This window comes from Vitis riparia, unplaced genomic scaffold (genome assembly GCF_004353265.1).
Source record: "Vitis riparia cultivar Riparia Gloire de Montpellier isolate 1030 unplaced genomic scaffold, EGFV_Vit.rip_1.0 scaffold349_pilon_pilon, whole genome shotgun sequence".
Taxonomy (NCBI): Eukaryota; Viridiplantae; Streptophyta; class Magnoliopsida; order Vitales; family Vitaceae; genus Vitis; species Vitis riparia.
The window spans coordinates 309863-327366 of record NW_023269670.1 but is presented as its reverse complement, the minus strand read 5'-3'; the positions used below and the strand labels follow the sequence as shown (position 1 = coordinate 327366).

Sequence of the window (17504 nt, the reverse complement as noted above, 5' to 3'; positions counted from 1 at the left end):
CAGGTACTAGTCTTTATTGCTGAAATAACACCTAAGAATCTTTGAGGAGCACCAGTAACAACAAATCAGGTAGAAGTTTTTATTTTATTTTATTTTATTGTTTGCATTGTTTTCAGAAGCAATTTTTTTGAAGAATAATTTATGATGGAATGATTTCAATATGACTGTAAAAATGTGCTTTAATATGTTGGATTGGGTTTAAAGCTTGAGGCATTAACTTTATTGAGAGGCTTGTGTGCTCTTAGTGCTTTGGATGGTAACAGGCTCACTTAATTTTTATTCTTTAAACCCTGTAGTTTTTCTACTCGTATTCTGATTAGGTTGCAATTAAAGACCTGGAGCATATCTTAAATGAGGTGAAGACCCACATCCTTTCTTCTCCTCCTGATCCATCTCCTATGAGGACAATGGCTAGGGCTAGTGTTGCCAATACTATTCGAGGACTCTCTGCAGGCTTTGGGGTCAACTGTGGAATACTCTGAGCGTGTGGGGATGATGAGCAAGGCGGCTTGTTTGTAAGTAACATGGGCTCTAGTGGAGTGAACTTTTCAGCATTAAAGATAAAGAAGGGGCTAACAACTCAAGTGAGCTTCATATTTCTTCTATATAAATGGACTAGCTCTTTGACATTTTCTCATTGGAATTCTGGATGATAAGCGCTGGAAATTTATTGACACTGGTACATCACAGTGTGTTTGCCTGGTTGATGCATTGGGCAATCGTACTATGCGGCCATGTCTCTCAAGTGCTGTTAAGATTCAGGTGCATGCTGCTTTTCTGGTTTTATTTCTTTTCACTTAAAATAGTTTAGGCTCCAAGTCTTTCTTTTCATACAGTTTTCTTATTAAGATGAGCATACATGGAGTCTTATTATTGTTTTGTCCCTTGCAGGCAGAGGAATTAACTAAAGAGGATTTTAAAGGGGTAAAGGTAAGGCATCTCTAGATGGAAATAGGATATCATGGATCAAGTGTGACCATGGAATTTCTTTTTACTGTTATCTTATTATTCTTTTTCTTCTTGACATGGTAGGTTAACTTACTATTAACTAGTTGGATTAAATTTGTATTCCAACAAATGATATTAGCTACTTTGTAAGTATCTAAACTATAGGCATAAAGGTGCATCTATACGTTTAATTTATAGCTCAGCTTCAAATACATAGATGCAATGTGATTACTACCAAAAAGTGCTATTTTGTAGACCTAATTATAATGGTTTTAAGCACCTTTGAGTAGTAATCATATTCATTTAACCCAATTAATTCATTAAGGTCCTTAGTAATTGGTTTTAACCATTTTGTGGCAAGTTTACATGTTTTTATCAGCTTATAAATCAATTCAAGGATGCCAAATGATGGAGGAGCTACTTGGACAAGTTAAAGGAAGGATTTTGGAAGTTTACAGGCTTGAATTTCAAGTGGAAACACGAGCACAAACAAGAACAATGGAGAAGAGGAAAACAGAGTGAAGAAAATAGAGGACAGCAGCTGCAGTCTTCTTTTGCACTTTTGGAGTACTTCCCGAAGTCCATTTTCTACATGCTATATACCATTTCAAAGCTCAGGAAGTCAAGAATCCAACGCTTCAAACCGTGTACGATTTGGAGCTGAAATGAGGAAGATATGGCCTTCGGAAGACAACTGCATCAAGCCATGGGAACACCATTTCTCACCTTGCGAAAATTTCGCAAGGAGATTTTCTTCATGGTGCGAAATTTGGCCATTTCGCACCATGAAGAACCACCTTGCGAAATTTCACAAGGTGGATTTAGGCACCTTGCGAAATTTCGCAAGGTGGATTTAGGCACCTTGCGAAAATGCCTTTGAAATCCTCTGTTTCTCCACGCACGCACCACCGACTTCCCAGATATTTTTAGCTTGATATTTTCTCATGTAAATTCCTTTTGTAACCTTGTATTCAGCGACATAAGGCTTTATCTTGTAATTTTGCTATATATAGGGGTGCACAACGCCTCGAGGAAAAATAAATTATTGGGGGGATCGATCCTCTGTACATTAACTTAGAAATATATAAAGCTCTTTTTTCTCTCTTCTCCGGTTCTTCCCCATTTCTATTTTCTTAGTAGCCAAACATCCTCTGAGGACTTTTCCTCAGAGGATAATTGGCTAAACCTTTTAAGTTTCTCAAAGTATGGATGTTATGTGATGGCTTGGATGCAATCCCATGGAAATTTCTCGCACCTGGAAGGTAATGTAGTCGTTTTTCATTAATGGTTCATTAATGCAAAGTTTGGTTTTTATTTCCTTTGGACAACTTCCAACGGCCAATACTTGATAAGCTTTTGGATTTCTATCCATTAGTTATCTCCTACGAGCTATTGGAAGGTGAGGTTTTCAATTCCAAGTTTTGCATTAATCCGTTAGAACCAATTTCAATGGCCATTGAAAGGTGAGTTTATCACCTGGAATGACTTTGAGTTGCCAATATTTGGTAAGCTTTTGGCTTTAGACCATTAGTTATCTCTTACGAGCCATTCAAAGGAAGTCTAAGGTGAATAACCATTGATGAAATTCACTACCATCTGTTTTGCCATTTTAAAGGATTAAAACTTGATTTGCTAAATCCATACCGGTTCGGGAAGCAAGCATCACCATATTTGCAACCCCAACACGAGGAGCCTATCCTGAGATTTCCAATTTGCATAAGAGCCAGAGCATAGCTATCCTATCTTTGAGAAACTTGTTTTTACACCCTTTCATTTTAGTCTTTAATGTTAGCTTAGATTAGTTTAAATCTTTCTAAAACATTTACATCTTCTTTTAAAGCCAACATCCATAAGAAAATCACCTATTTTCCTAATTCGAAATATCACTTGTGTTTGCGAAAACCCTTCCCAGTGAACGATCCTAGAACCACTATGCTATAGTAGCTTGGCTACTTTAGTAATAGTATTTAAGGTATAAATTTTGTTGATACACCTTTAAAGCTAAGCTACCAAGAGTCGCATCACAATGTAATTGCTCTGTTTGGTTATTGGTAGTGCATAGCTTCTGAAAAACATATCATTCATCAATTGCTGATCCATCTGTTGTTATAGTGGTTGGTAATGAGATATGGGATATATAATTTGGAAGTTATTCATGCTGTAATTCAGATGGCCAAAGAGGAGGGCGTATTTGTATCCTTGGATTTGGCCAGTTTTGAGGTATGAGTTTCTTTGCATGTGATTGAAAGAAAGTCTTCCATTTGGTTTTCTGCATTGTGATAAACAAAATGAAATTATCACCAAAATGTTAATGAAAAAAAAAGGAAATGGAGCTTCATAATCTTTATAATTAGTTCCCCTACACTCCCTAAAATGATCATACCTTGTATATAGAATTTTATGCCCTTTTCAATTAAAAGACTCACTAGTCCTCTAGTGGCATAATACCATGTTTGAAAAACAAAAAAAAAAAAAATAAGGGGTTGTTGTACTTTGACTGCAATATCCTACTTATACACTGGAACAAACTTGTTCTGAATTAGTGGGTGAGGAATTGTCTCTTTTAACCATTGTTTTTTTTTTTTTATTACCTTGGCCAGATGGTTCGGAACTTTAGAGGACCTCTTCTAAAGTTACTGCAATAAGGGGATATAGATCTTTGCTTTGCCAATGAGGATGAAACAAGAGAGCTGTTAAGGTGATTACCAATTGATTTTTCCTAACCTATCATGCTAAAACAATTGGTGATGAAAGAGAATTAATCCTCCTTATCCAGCTTAAAATTTTTGGTGCAATCTATGGTAAATGGTGCTAATTTCTCTTATGATGGTTTTAGAGATGACGAAAATGCTAGTCCTGAGGCTGCTCTTGAATTTCTTACTAAGCACTACCAATGGGCAGTGGTGACACTAGGTTCTAATAGATGCCTTGCAAAATACGGAAGAGAGGTTAGTGCAATGTAGCTACACTACACTTCTGTTGATGTCACCAATAAAATGCATTTTACTTGTATTCAGATGTGCCCTATGGAGAATTAGCTGCATTCTGGTTGTTAGTTTGAGTAACGTATAGAATGTTCCATTTTTCTTTCAGATGGTCCGAGTTCCAGCCATATATTCTGGGACAAGAAACAAAAAAACCATAAACTTAATGTCTTTGGTTAAGGCTACACTTTTTTCCCAATTCCCAGAGGCAAATTGATGTAGACATGTACATTACGCATCTGAAGCTTTATGCTCATCTTCTGCACATTGCTGTTGGTGGATGTTGCACAGTGGACAAGTAATCGTATAAGGATGTAGGTGATGCCGATTTCCAATGTTACCCAACTCTAAAGTATTTTCTGCATAACAGAGGTGGGTTGCAGTTGCTTCAGAGTCCTCCATTGTGGTCACCATTCGAATGGCCACTGGAAGTTAAATTACTTGACTGTTTTATATCTCAGAGGTTTGAAGTGGTAAGGCAACATCACAATTAGCCATTTCGTTAATTGTCTATCAAGTAACAGTGAAATTTTAGCAGAAAGGACTTGCAGTTTTTTGTACTTTGAAATGTGGCTCAAACAATCTCTTTCAAAAATTTTAATTACTCATCCCAACTTTCTCATGGGGCTGAGTCTACGAGTACTCCCAAAAAACATTGTGCCAACCTGGAGAAGTGGTTTATAACATGGAAAACTCGTCTATTTAAGAAAGGACGAGCACGAGTTCTTTTAGTATAATTCTAAAAATTGCCTAAAGGAGGATAAGTGAGCGATTTTTGGACTTTCTAATAATATTTTTCAAATTTTATTAGACATCTGATTTTTTTTATTCGTTTAAATAAATGCTTTTTAGACTAGAACTCTTAACGGACGAAAGGAGCATGGAACTCTTCTTTGAGTTTCAACTTTCATCTTTCGGCATGCTCATGATGGGGAGGTGCCTTGGAGGGCTCCAAATCCTCCACAAGTCAGGGTTGGGTAGGTTTTTCCACCCAAGACATTTATCTCAATATTTTGAATCCTTGGTGTTTAGGAAAAAGAGTTAAAGCCCTAAATAGTCTCTAAGCCTTTCCTGTTGAAATGAGATCAACCAAAACTATTTGCCATTGGAGCAGGGGACCTGTTTGTAGATGGGTTTTTGTATGGGTTAGTGAAGGGACTATCACTGGAAGAATGCTACTGAGTGGGCACATGTAGTGGTTGTGTTTGTTATTTAGGTTGTATTTTTTGCCATAGAAAAACATATTCAAAAGATTGTATATTTATTGAAAATAAATTTTTGTTTTGCCACATTGACTGAATCCTGAATAGTATGTGAAGAAAATGCTAATTGTTGATGTTTTTTAGAGTTGCAATCTATATCATTGTGATGTTGAATAAGACAGGAAAATAACCATGGAACCTATGTCACAGAATTTTTCAAACTGGGAAAAACCCAATACCCGAACCTGAACCCGAGCCCCGCCTTTACCCGACTCGAAAACACATTTGGTACAGGGATGGGATTATCAAGTCTATTCTAAACGGGAACGGGACACATTAACCCACCTCGCCCCGGGTTTGGGACGGGGATGGGAAAGATATTTAGATAATTGGGATGGGAATGGGGTAGGGGTGGCCCGGCCCAAACCCGCCCCTTTGCCAATCCTACTTACAATCCAAGAAAACAAATGCCAAGGAAAATGATTTTTTTTCATTTTTGTTTTTATTATGAAAACTACAAAAGAAAATAAAATATAATGCAAATTAGTTAGGGTGTATGTGTTATGTTTGGTTCCCAAAAAGTATGAAAAAAAGAAAGAAAATATCAAGAAAAATGATTTTTCTAATTTTTGTTTTTATGATGAAAACTATAAAATAGAATCAATTATAATTCAAGTTAGTTAGAGATGTATGTATTTTCCAATTATTTAATTTTGACAAAAGAGTTAAATAAGTTAAATGAATTTGAAATAGGATATAAAAATAATTTATCGATTTTAAATTTATTTTTTATCTTCCTTAACTTTTTTTTTCCTTCTACTTCTCCTTTCTATTTTTTTCCCCTTATATTTTTCCTCAAACTTTTTGAGAATCAAACATAATTTTAAGTTATCATGAAAATTTATTAATAACTCATCTTCCTTTTGTCCTCTTAGTTATTTCACGATTAAAGCATATCATTGTCATATATGTGGTCTATGTAATACTGTATATAAGATAAAGAGCTTTTTATCTTTAAGTTTGTGATGCATTTTGCTAAAATGGGTAGCAGCCAACAGTTAGTTGTTAGCAATTTATGTTGTCATTATCTACATGGACTTTACCTGTTTAAAGCATTAAAATAAAGGATCTTTCACTTTTAACCTATATATTCACTCATCGCAAATTTTTGAGAATTTTTAAAATGAGGAGAGCTAAAACACCATATATTTGTTTTTCTGCATGCTTATCATATCCAAACTAGCCAAAGATAGGACATGAGTGAACCTATTCCAATATACAAGGCCAATTTATATTTCTTTCTTCATTGAGCAAAACAGTGTAATGAAAATTTGAATTGGTCAATTGTGTTGATTTTAGCCAACTAATAATTATGTGGTCCAAATTGCAAACTAGGATATCTTAATGTTGCTTTTACGTATGATGCATGTATACAATATGCCTATCATGTTCTACACAAGCAGTACTGTTTTAAAAGGGTAGAGGCAGTGTTGAGGCATTTTTCCCAAATGAGGTGATTGAGGTGTAAGCCTTGAATTGGAACAAGGTGCAAGCCTCTAATTAAAGAAAACAATAATAAATAATAATGAAGAAGAAGAGAAAAATATCTCAAAAAATGAAATAAAAAATTAAAGGAAAATTGAACAATAAGAAAATCATACAATTCATAATAATCAAATTAATTGTTTGTCATCATCAATAGTTTGTAATTTATTTCCTCTTTCTTTCTATTATAATCCAACTCTCTCTCATGGCTTTATCAATTTTTTTTTTAACACTAGCATCACAATCACAAGTAAGGATCATCCAGGGAATCATAATCATATCCAATTGTTATATTATCCTCCACATCAAATTTAATGTATAAGGATTCTTCTTCTTCATTCATTAGTTATAATGGTCGTTCTTCTTCCTAATCCCTTTATTCCCTCTCCATTTAAAGGATTAATTGGTTGCTAAGTAAGCTCTTACTCCAAAACGTTTAATCCTAGTCTTTTCTTTTGAAGGTAAAATAGGCTATATATTAACAACACTTAACAAAAAAGCGCACTAGAGTATACATGATGTATACAATAAACACCATTAGACAAGTAAAAAAAATGAAAACAAAAAACAACCTCCTTCTCCTTACTTGGAGCTAAGTCAATCAATAAATCTTATCATAATCATTGAATGATCATATATGTGCCCATTAACCCTAGTCTTAAACTCAAGAAAAAATTATAAATGTATACCAAAACCTAACAAAAGCACAATTCATTAAATCTATTGAATATTGAGGCTTGAACATCTTATAACATATATCAAAAAGCTCTAAACCCATTAAAATCCTTTGAATATTTGCGGCTTAAGCCTCTACAGCTTTGAGGTTGTAAGCCTTAACTCGGTGAGGCTTAAGCCTCAATTACCCTATATTGAGGCTATAGCTTCAAGGCTAATTTGCATAGCCTTGCCTTGAGGCAAGAATCAAGGTGTAAGCCTTAATAGCTTTTTAAATCATTGTACGACAAGAATGTTATTGTTAATGGGTGTGTAACTGTAACTTGAGTTTAAGATAGTGGATAAAAAGAACATGGAAGAGGAACACAAAGTTGTCTTCTCTAGTAAAGTCGGAGAAGTGGACTATTTGCACTTTTTATAGGGCTAAATTATTAAAGGTAAATGTGTTTTCTTGCTTGGAATGCATTTGATAAACATTTGGAGACATTGAAAAGGTAAATTTTTACAAGATGGTCAATAGTATAATGGATGGCCAACAAACTTGATAAACTTGAGAGATAATTTGAGCAACCTACATAGTGTTTTTGCGAAAACCATGTTGGGCTTGATAGTGTCTTTATTTGATGCTATACATATGTTGATTGAAATAATACATATATAGAGTTACCTTTCCATCATTATTTGGTTCTTAACGCTAATAATTGAGTCTAAAATGTATTACATGTGCTAAATTTTGTGATTCGAATAATGCTTGGGCCCTTAATGCAAATAAGGGGACCACATTCAAACTTGATGCAATTAGCATATGGACAAGGCAACAATGGAAACCTCTCATCCGCATCCTTTTGGTGTAGGCCATCAATTCTATGAGTTTTCCATTCATTTGTTTAAATTATTATTAGCAATATAGTACTAGAGCATCAACTACTTCATATTCGAGGTACTATCCTCTACAAGTTCCTCTACAAGGAGTGGTTCATAACAATCTTACCTTGGCTCCTGGTTTCACTCTATAAGAGTAACACCGACAACTACACATTGCACACTTGACAATGTCAACCATTGATCTAACATTCTCACCAAGCCATCGATACTCGGAATGGGCTTACTAGATCTTTTACATAAAAATAAGGGTAAAGAAGAAATTTTATCCATCCTTGAATGTGTACCAATAGATTATTTGATCCATATTGATGTAATGCAACTAAATGAACTAGTAAATATGTTCCTTCTCATGTCAACATATTTTATTGTCCAGAAGGAATTACACTTACTTTCTTTTTAATACAAGTATTCATAGTCCAAATTAGATGCCAAATCCTTTCATGTATAGTAAATTTCTCTCCTACTATTACAAACAAATGTATCAAATTCTTTTAAGTTCACTTGTCAACCTCTTACTTTTCTACTATCTCGTTAAAACTCAAACTAGTTAAAATACAAATCTTATTCAGCTTAAACTAGAGCTTTTGGATTTCTTCACATTTTTTATAATTGTTGGTAATCTCTCAATGCTATCTCCATTGCTATCATACCAATCTATTACATATAACCTCTGCCTTTTTCCAGGATTGTGGCTAACACTATAATTGCTATTAGAAAAAGCCATGTGGGTTAGAGTTTCAATGAGTTTCCTTTGTCTTGTTGCTGCATCAAGCTTCCCATTAATATTGAAGTCTCCATCAAGAGAGAACTTTAGAGGAAGGTCTTCTTCATCCCATAGGGAGTCACTCATGGGTTCTTCAACAGTTGGCATGATCCTAAGATGGGTGTTGGAGTGGCGGTTCTAGTAGTGCTCAAGGTAAGTAGTTACATTAGAAGGGCATTTTTATGATATGTTTTGATCGTGAAAACTAGTGGATGTTCTTTATCCCATTTTTATGGCAATGAATCATAAGTTATTGTCAACAAGGAGATTTAGAAGGGCATTTGCTATGCCTTTTTGGTCATGTGGGTCAACGAGGAGTTAACTATTATGTGATTGGAATAATTGGGAGTTCCTTGTTAGATAAAACAAGTACGTCTATAAAAAAAATAAAAAACTATTGAAAGTCTAATATATAAATTCTTATGATGATGGGCTAGGATCTAAATAGGAAGTGGCCTACTAGTCCAACACCTAACCATATTAGTCTAAAATTTACCTTGATCATAACCACAAGCCCACCATTTTTTGTAGAATCAATAGGTAAACCACTATCTAACAAAAAAAATGGGGAGAACCATAAGACCAAATAAGAAATTCATCTTAGAGTCAATGTTAAAGTTGAATTCATTTTCTATTTGGATCATGACAAAGTGCTTTGAAATGCAACTTTTTACCAAGTTGACTATCTCTCGAAGTTATTGACATTCCCTAAAAATGCTTTGAGCAGAGTGGTGACATTATTCTTAGGATCAAGACAAGATAGTGCAAGTATCATTATCACCTTCTAAATCTTGCATTGTAACATAACTGAAGTAACCAAACACTAGGGAAATTTAATACTACTTGGTTTAGTTAATATATGGTTTTGCTATTGCTAGAATCACTTTCTCTATTGTTTGTGGCTGGTGAGAAATGATTGTAGTATGGGTAAGTAAGTTGCACTTAGCAACAATGAATACTTCCTTTTCTTTTCAGGTTCAAGAATCGATCATGTGGTTGTTTCTATTCATTCCATTAGGTTAGTGTGTTTCTTTCATGTTGTTTTCTTTAATTTTCTCCTGTAGTAATGGATTACTATTTTTTCCTACTAGTGTGTTGCCGAAAGCATATATGAATGGTGGTATATGCTTGCAAACAAATGCTTTGTCACCCCCAAAAGTCTTCAACTATTCTCTCTCCATGTGACCAGTGAAAGGATGCAAAACCTATTTCCACAAAGGACGATGGAGTCTCTATTGTACCAACAATTGATGAGCCAACGCATGTAATCATCGTGCTTTCTTCTTCAAATCTATGTTTTGTACTTTTCTTTTGACTTGGATGATTGGATCTATTGAATCCTATTTGCTAGAGTACACTTATTTGCTACAATGCCAGGCTAGCTTCTCCCCAAAGACATTGTGCCTTGACATATGGTAATCACAATTTTATGATGTCTTGTCTATGTACATTCATACATTCAATGACTCTTTTCTTATTTTTTTTATAATAGATAGATTACACTCTTAGAATGTGTTTGGGATTTTTTTCATTTGAAGTACTTTGAGTTAAAGCACTTTAAAAAAAAAAGTTTTTAAGTAGAATTAGCTATCAAATCCTTTCCAAGAAATAGTACCAATGATTCTTCACCTTTTAAAAAAATGCTTTTAAAATTTTATCAAGGCTCGTAGTATGATAATGATTTTAGGAAGTGTTTTTAGTTTTTCTAACAATTGAAATTTTTGAACTTTAAAATATTACAAAGACAAGAAATACTTATTAGAATCATTGTCAAACACAATCTTAATTTTACATTAAAAAACATTTACTAAAATATTTTCTAAAAGCAATATCAAATTGGCTCTTACTTTCTTTCATTGAGAAGGAGCTAGGAGGCGCCTTGACATAATGGCAAAGTAATAGAACATAGAATTTTGGTTCATTTAAGGCCAAAGATGACAAAAAAACCATTTACGGCCTCAATAGAAGCCAAGTTTTTGGGCTCCAAATTGGGATAACCTAAGTGCCTAGACTCAACCCGTATGCTAAACATGCATACTACATAAACAATAAACTCTACTCTTAGAATTACCTTCTAATTGTTTTTCTTTTTTTAAAATTTTTTTTTGTTCACTTGATAGTGAAAACCTCATATGGCCTAATAAATATTCAAACATTTTGCATGGTATAAAATATTGTTTTAGAAAAGAATTATTTTCATAAAAAACTAGAACCTTATTTGCTAACTACACATTGATTTTAATATTTTATAGTGACAATAAAAAGAAAAACAAAAGTTTAAAAAATATAAGAAAAAGTTTGGTTACATAAATATTGATAGAATAAAGCTTATTTTAGGTTGTTGTATTTTTTTATTTTTTATTTTTATTTTTTGATGTTTACACTTTGAATTTTGATTCTTAACATTTGGTCAAACATCAAATTAGTGGATGGTATTGCTTCCTTGTATGAGGGAGTTACACAACTTTTCATTTCAATTTAAAAAGTTGTTTGTGTAACAAAATTTAAGAAAATTGATCCACCGACTTTTTTGTGTCACTTATCATATTGGGCTAGTAAATGAGGACAAATGGGCCCATTCATTTCGTGCTCTGCAAGTAGAATTTGCAAAAAAGAGTTAGGCTTTTAAAGGAAAAGGCAAGCCCAACTTGATGGTGTTGGGTTCATTATCTGAATCAATTGGCTCAACCATACTTGGCCCATAAAGGTTTGGGTAGTTGGAGCTAAGAACAATCAACTTGATGTCTTAAGTGGAACTAAGGACATTCATTTGGGCTTGATTCTTTAGACATGTTCATGTGGGCTCACTCATTTTCCTCTGGCCCATAATGATATGGGTAAGTGCCTATCCTTTGGGTAATCCTTTTGGGGGAATTGTGTTTTGGGCCTAGCAGGGCCCAAAAATTAACAAATGGTCCATCTATCTAACAAAATTAACAAGAAGGCTATGAGATATTAACTGACCAATATGCCCTTCATTAGTTCCAAGTCAGCTAGATGTTGCCATGTCATGCTGACTGAAAAATCTCAAATAATAGCAAAAAGGGTCACCACTCTCCTGCCCCTTTCTCTCCCTCCGTAAACACCATGGTCAAAGACGAAGCCAACTATGAATGTCCCCCAATCGTGCAGCCGAGGATTGTGAGCAACTCAGAAAAGCCTTCGCATGTATGTGATCATCATCATTCCCAAATCGAAATGAGGGTGGGTGTGATTAAATTTTCTGAGATTTTGATTTCATGTTGGTTCCTTTGATGATGTGGTGGATGTTTGTTTACAAGGTTTGAGGAAAGACGTCCGTTTTGATCTGGTGTTGGGGTGTTCTTAAAAAATTTTGAACTTAATAACAGCGTGTTTTAGGGTGCAGGGTGGGGCATAAATGAGGCTTTGATCATATCCATCTTGCCTCATACGAATGAGGCACAAGGTAAGTAAATGAAAGAAACTTCCAGTTAATCCGTCGGAAAAGATCTCCTCAAAATTGGCATTTCAACTGTTTGAAAATTCCTCACTTTATAATCTGGTTGTTGGGTTTATATTCTAGAGAATGAATGGGTATGGTGCAGAAGGTGAGCTGTGGGGACTAGTTAGTGCACTTATGATGAATAGGAAACTAAATTGAGTTTCATTTTCGCCCTTTTCACTGAGCCATGACATTGGGAAGTGGTTAACCAGCCCATATGCACTCATTAAGGTGTACCTAGGTCGATTTCTTGCAACTGTACAAGGCATTTACACTAAGTGTACAAGGCCAATGTACTAAATGTACAAGGGTGTACAAGGGTGTGTATCTTAAGGGTTTTCAAGTGATTTTGAAGAACTTACTCATTTACTTTTTCCAATCGTCGGGGACATTCCTCACACATATTGCTTGAATGGTGCCTCATTGCACGCATTTTATGTGATGGCTACGATGTTAATTCATGATATTAGCTCCCCTACTAATGATGCATATGAAACGAAACAAGGCTTAACTTTTTCATCCTTTTCCCTTATCCATGAGAGTGGAAACATTGTTTTCCCACCCATGTGCACTTGGTTGGTCGTCCCTATTATGGATTTGCCCAATTGTACAAGGCATTTACACTAACTGTACAAAGCCAATGTGCTAACTGTACAAGGGTGTACAAGGCTACCTAACTTGAAGGATTTCAAACAATTTTCGCAAAATTCTTTGCTCATTTCTTTTTTCAAAAGGGGGACATGCCTCATACTCCCTCCTCATTTCCCTTCATACACATTCATTGGAATGTGCTAGCACACGTATGATGAATGGGAACCTAAATTGGGTTTCATTTTCATCCTTTTCACTGACCCATGACATCGGCGAGTGGCTATCCCGCCCATTTACACTCATTCAGTTGTAGCTATGTCGGATTTCTCCAACTGTACAAGGCATTTAAACTAAGTGTACAAGGCCAATGTGCTAACTATACAAGGGTGTACAAGGCTACCTAACTTGAAGGATTTCAAACGATTTTCGCAAAATTCTTTGCTCATTTCTTTTTTCAAAGGGGGATATGCCTCGTACTCTCTCCTCATTTCCCTTCGTACACATTCATTGGAATGTGCTAGCACACGTATGATGAATGGGAACCTAAATTGGGTTTCATTTTCCCCCTTTTCACTGACCCAGGACATTAGCGAGTGGCTATCCCGCCCATTTACACTCATTCAGCTGTAGTTATGTCGGATTTCTCCAACTGTACAAGGCATTTACAATAAGTGTACAAGGCCAATGTGCTAACTGTACAAGGGTGTACAAGGCTACCTAACTTGAAGGATTTCAAACGATTTTTGCAAAATTCTTTGCTCATTTCTTTTTTCAAAGGGGGACATGCCTCGTACTCCCTCCTCATTTCCCTTCGTACACATTCATTGGAATGTGCTAGCATACGTATGATGAATGGGAACCTAAATTGAGTTTCATTTTCCCCCTTTTCACTGACCCATGACATCGGCGGCTGGCTACCTCGCCCATTTACACTCATTCAGCCGTAGCTATGTCGGACTTCTCCAACTGTACAAGGCATTTACACTAAGTGTACAAGGCCAATGTGTTAACTGTAGAATGGTGTACAAGGCTACCTAACTTGAAGGATTTCAAACGATTTTCCCAAAATTCTTTGCTCATTTCTTTTTTCAAAGGGGGACATGCCTCGTACTCCCTCCTCATTTCCCTTCGTACACATTCATTGGAATGTGCTAGCACACGTATGATGAATGGGAACCTAAATTGGGTTTCATTTTCCCCCTTTTCACTGACCCATGACATCGGCGAGTGGCTACCCCGCCCATTTACACTCATTCAGCTATAGCTATGTCGGATTTCTCCAACTGTACAAGGCATTTACACTAAGTGTACAAGGCCAATGTGTTAACTGTAGAATGGTGTACAAGGCTACCTAACTTGAAGGATTTCAAACGATTTTCCCAAAATTCTTTGCTCATTTCTTTTTTCAAAGGGGGACATGCCTCGTACTCCCTCCTCATTTCCCTTCGTACACATTCATTGGAATGTGCTAGCACACGTATGATGAATGGGCACCTAAATTGGGTTTCATTTTCCCCCTTTTCACTGACCCATGACATCGGCCAGTGGCTACCCCGCCCATTTACGCTCATTTAGCTGTAACTATGTCGGATTTCTCCAACTGTAGAAGGCATTCACACTAAGTGAACAAAGCCAATGTGCTAACTGTACAAGGGTGTACAAGGCTACCTAACTTGAAGCATTTCAAACGATTTTTGCAAAATTCTTTGCTCATTTCTTTTTTCAAAGGGGGACATGCCTCGTACTCCCTCCTCATTTCCCTTCGTACACATTCATTGGAATGTGCTATCACATGTATGATGAATGGGAACCTAAATTGGGTTTCATTTTCCCCCTTTTCACTGACCCATGACATCGGCGAGTGGCTATCCCGGCCATTTACACTCATTAAGTTGTAGTTATGTCGGATTTCTCCAACTGTACAAGGCATTTAAACTAAGTGTACAAGGCCAATGTGTTAACTGTACAAGGGTGTACAAGGCTACCTAACTTGAAGGATTTCAAACGATTTTCACAAAATTCTTTGCTCATTTCTTTTTTCGAAGGGGGACATGCCTCGTACTCCCTCCTCATTTCCCTTTGTACACATTCATTGGAATGTGCTAGCACACGTATGATGAATGGGCACCTAATTGGGTTTCATTTTCCCCCTTTTCACTGACCCATGACATCGGCAAGTGGCTACCCCGCCCATTTACACTCATTTAGCTGTAACTATGTCAGATTTCTCCAACTGTACAAGGCATTCACACTAAGTGTACAAAGCCAATGTGCTAACTGTACAAGGGTGTACAAGGCTACCTAACTTGAAGGATTTCAAACGATTTTTGCAAAATTCTTTGCTCATTTCTTTTTTCAAAGGGGGACATGCCTCGTACTCCCTCCTCATTTCCCTTCGTACACATTCATTGGAATGTGCTAGCACACGTATGTTGAATGGGAACCTAAATTGGGTTTCATTTTCCCCCTTTTCACTGACCCATGACATCGGCGAGTGGCTATCCCGCCCATTTACACTCATTCAGCTGTAGCTATGTCGGATTTCTCCAACTGTACAAGCGTTTACACTAAGTGTACAAGGCCAATGTGTTAATTGTACAAGGGTGTACAAGGCTACCTAACTTGAAGGATTTCGAATGATCTTCGCAAAATTCTTTGCTCATGTCTTTTTTCAAAGGGGGACATGCCTCGTACTCCCTCCTCATTTCCCTTCATACACATTCATTGGAATGTGCTAGCACACGTATGATGAATGGGAACCTAAATTGGGTTTCATTTTTCCGCTTTTCACTGACCCATGACATCGGCGAGTGGCTAACCCGCCCTTTTACACTCATTTAGCTGTAGCTATGTTGGATTTCTCCAACTGTACAAGGCATTTACACTAAGTGTACAAGGCCAATGTGCTAACTGTACAAGGGTGTACAAGGCTACCTAACTTGAAGGATTTCGAACGATATTCGAAAAATTCTTTGCTCATTTCTTTTTTCAAAGGGGGACATGCCTCGTACTCCCTCCTCATTTCCCTTCGTACACATTCATTGGAATGTGCTAGCACACGTATGATGAATGGGAACCTAAATTGGGTATCATTTTCCCCCTTTTCATTGACCCATGACATCGGCGAGTGGCTACCCCGCCCATTTACACTCATTCAGCTGTAGCTATGTCGGATTTCTCCAACTGTACAAGGCATTTACACTAAGTGTATAAGGCCAATGTGCGAACTGTACAAGGGTGTACAAGGCTACCTAACTTGAAGGATTTCAAACGATTTTCCCAAAATTCTTTGCTCATTTCTTTTTTCAAAGGGGGACATGCCTCGTACTCCCTCCTCATTTCCCTTCGTACACATTCATTGGAATGTGCTAGCACACGTATGATGAATGGGAACCTAAATTGGGTTTCATTTTCCCCCTTTTCACTGACCCATGACATCGGCGAGTGGCTACCCCGCCCATTTACACTCATTCAGCTGTAGCTATGTCGGATTTCTCCAACTGTACTAGGCATTTACACTAGGTGTACAAGGCGAATGTGCTAACTGTACAAGGGTGTACAAGGCTACCTAACTTGAAGGATTTTAAACAATTTTCGGAAAATTCTCATTTCTTTGTTTAATATTCTTTCAAACCTCCCTTCTTCCTATATTCATCCTCTTTACTTTGGATGTCACATAATGTTGCCTACCATGACAAAGTAATTTTGAGTGACATAGTCTCTTCTAATTGCCTTGATTTATGTAAGTGTTGTATGTGTGCATGAAAAAGGGGAAGACAACATCCAAGTTCTGACATGATGTCATATTAATTTATTATGAGTCATTAATTCCTACTATTTCAAGGCACCTTGGAGGATGCGAGACTGACTTTACGCTCTATGTTTTGTTTTCTCTCAGATTGAATTTTTGGTTCGTATGACCAAGAACTTTGATGAGTTGATGGTTGCTACAGCTGAGGAAAGCGAATGTGGAGACTACAAGGAACAAAACTGAATTAACATGTTATGATATACTTGTGTTAGGAGTTTTGAATTAAATATAAACAACAACAAAATATCAATTGATGTACATAATTCATAATGTTTTTTGAATTATTACCATTACTTAAGTCTTGACATAATGGACATGTTGATCTACTAGTTACTGTATTTATATTCTTGAAATTTTATCCGAATGCATTATATAACCATACTATAACTGAATATAATTGGAAGGACCCCTTCCATTTACGGTTGCAAAATTGAAGTAACCCGTAGCCTTTCTATGAGGGCAGTGATAACTTTCGAATGGGGCCTTGTATTATCCCCTTCTCCGGCCCTGTGTCAGGCCCTTCGGACATGGAGCCAAGGCAAATCACATTGAAAACTTAAAAAGCAATGTCATTTCAACAACCAATTACTAGTTCATAATTTAACCCCATATAATGCAAAACCATAGTCATACAATG

General features: G+C 36.2%; 1 pseudogene; it reads left to right on the top strand.

Moving 5' to 3' along the window:
* The first annotated feature begins 325 nt into the window (after positions 1 to 325).
* Positions 326 to 17050, top strand: LOC117909784 (annotated as a pseudogene).
* Positions 17051 to 17504: the final 454 nt, after the last annotated feature.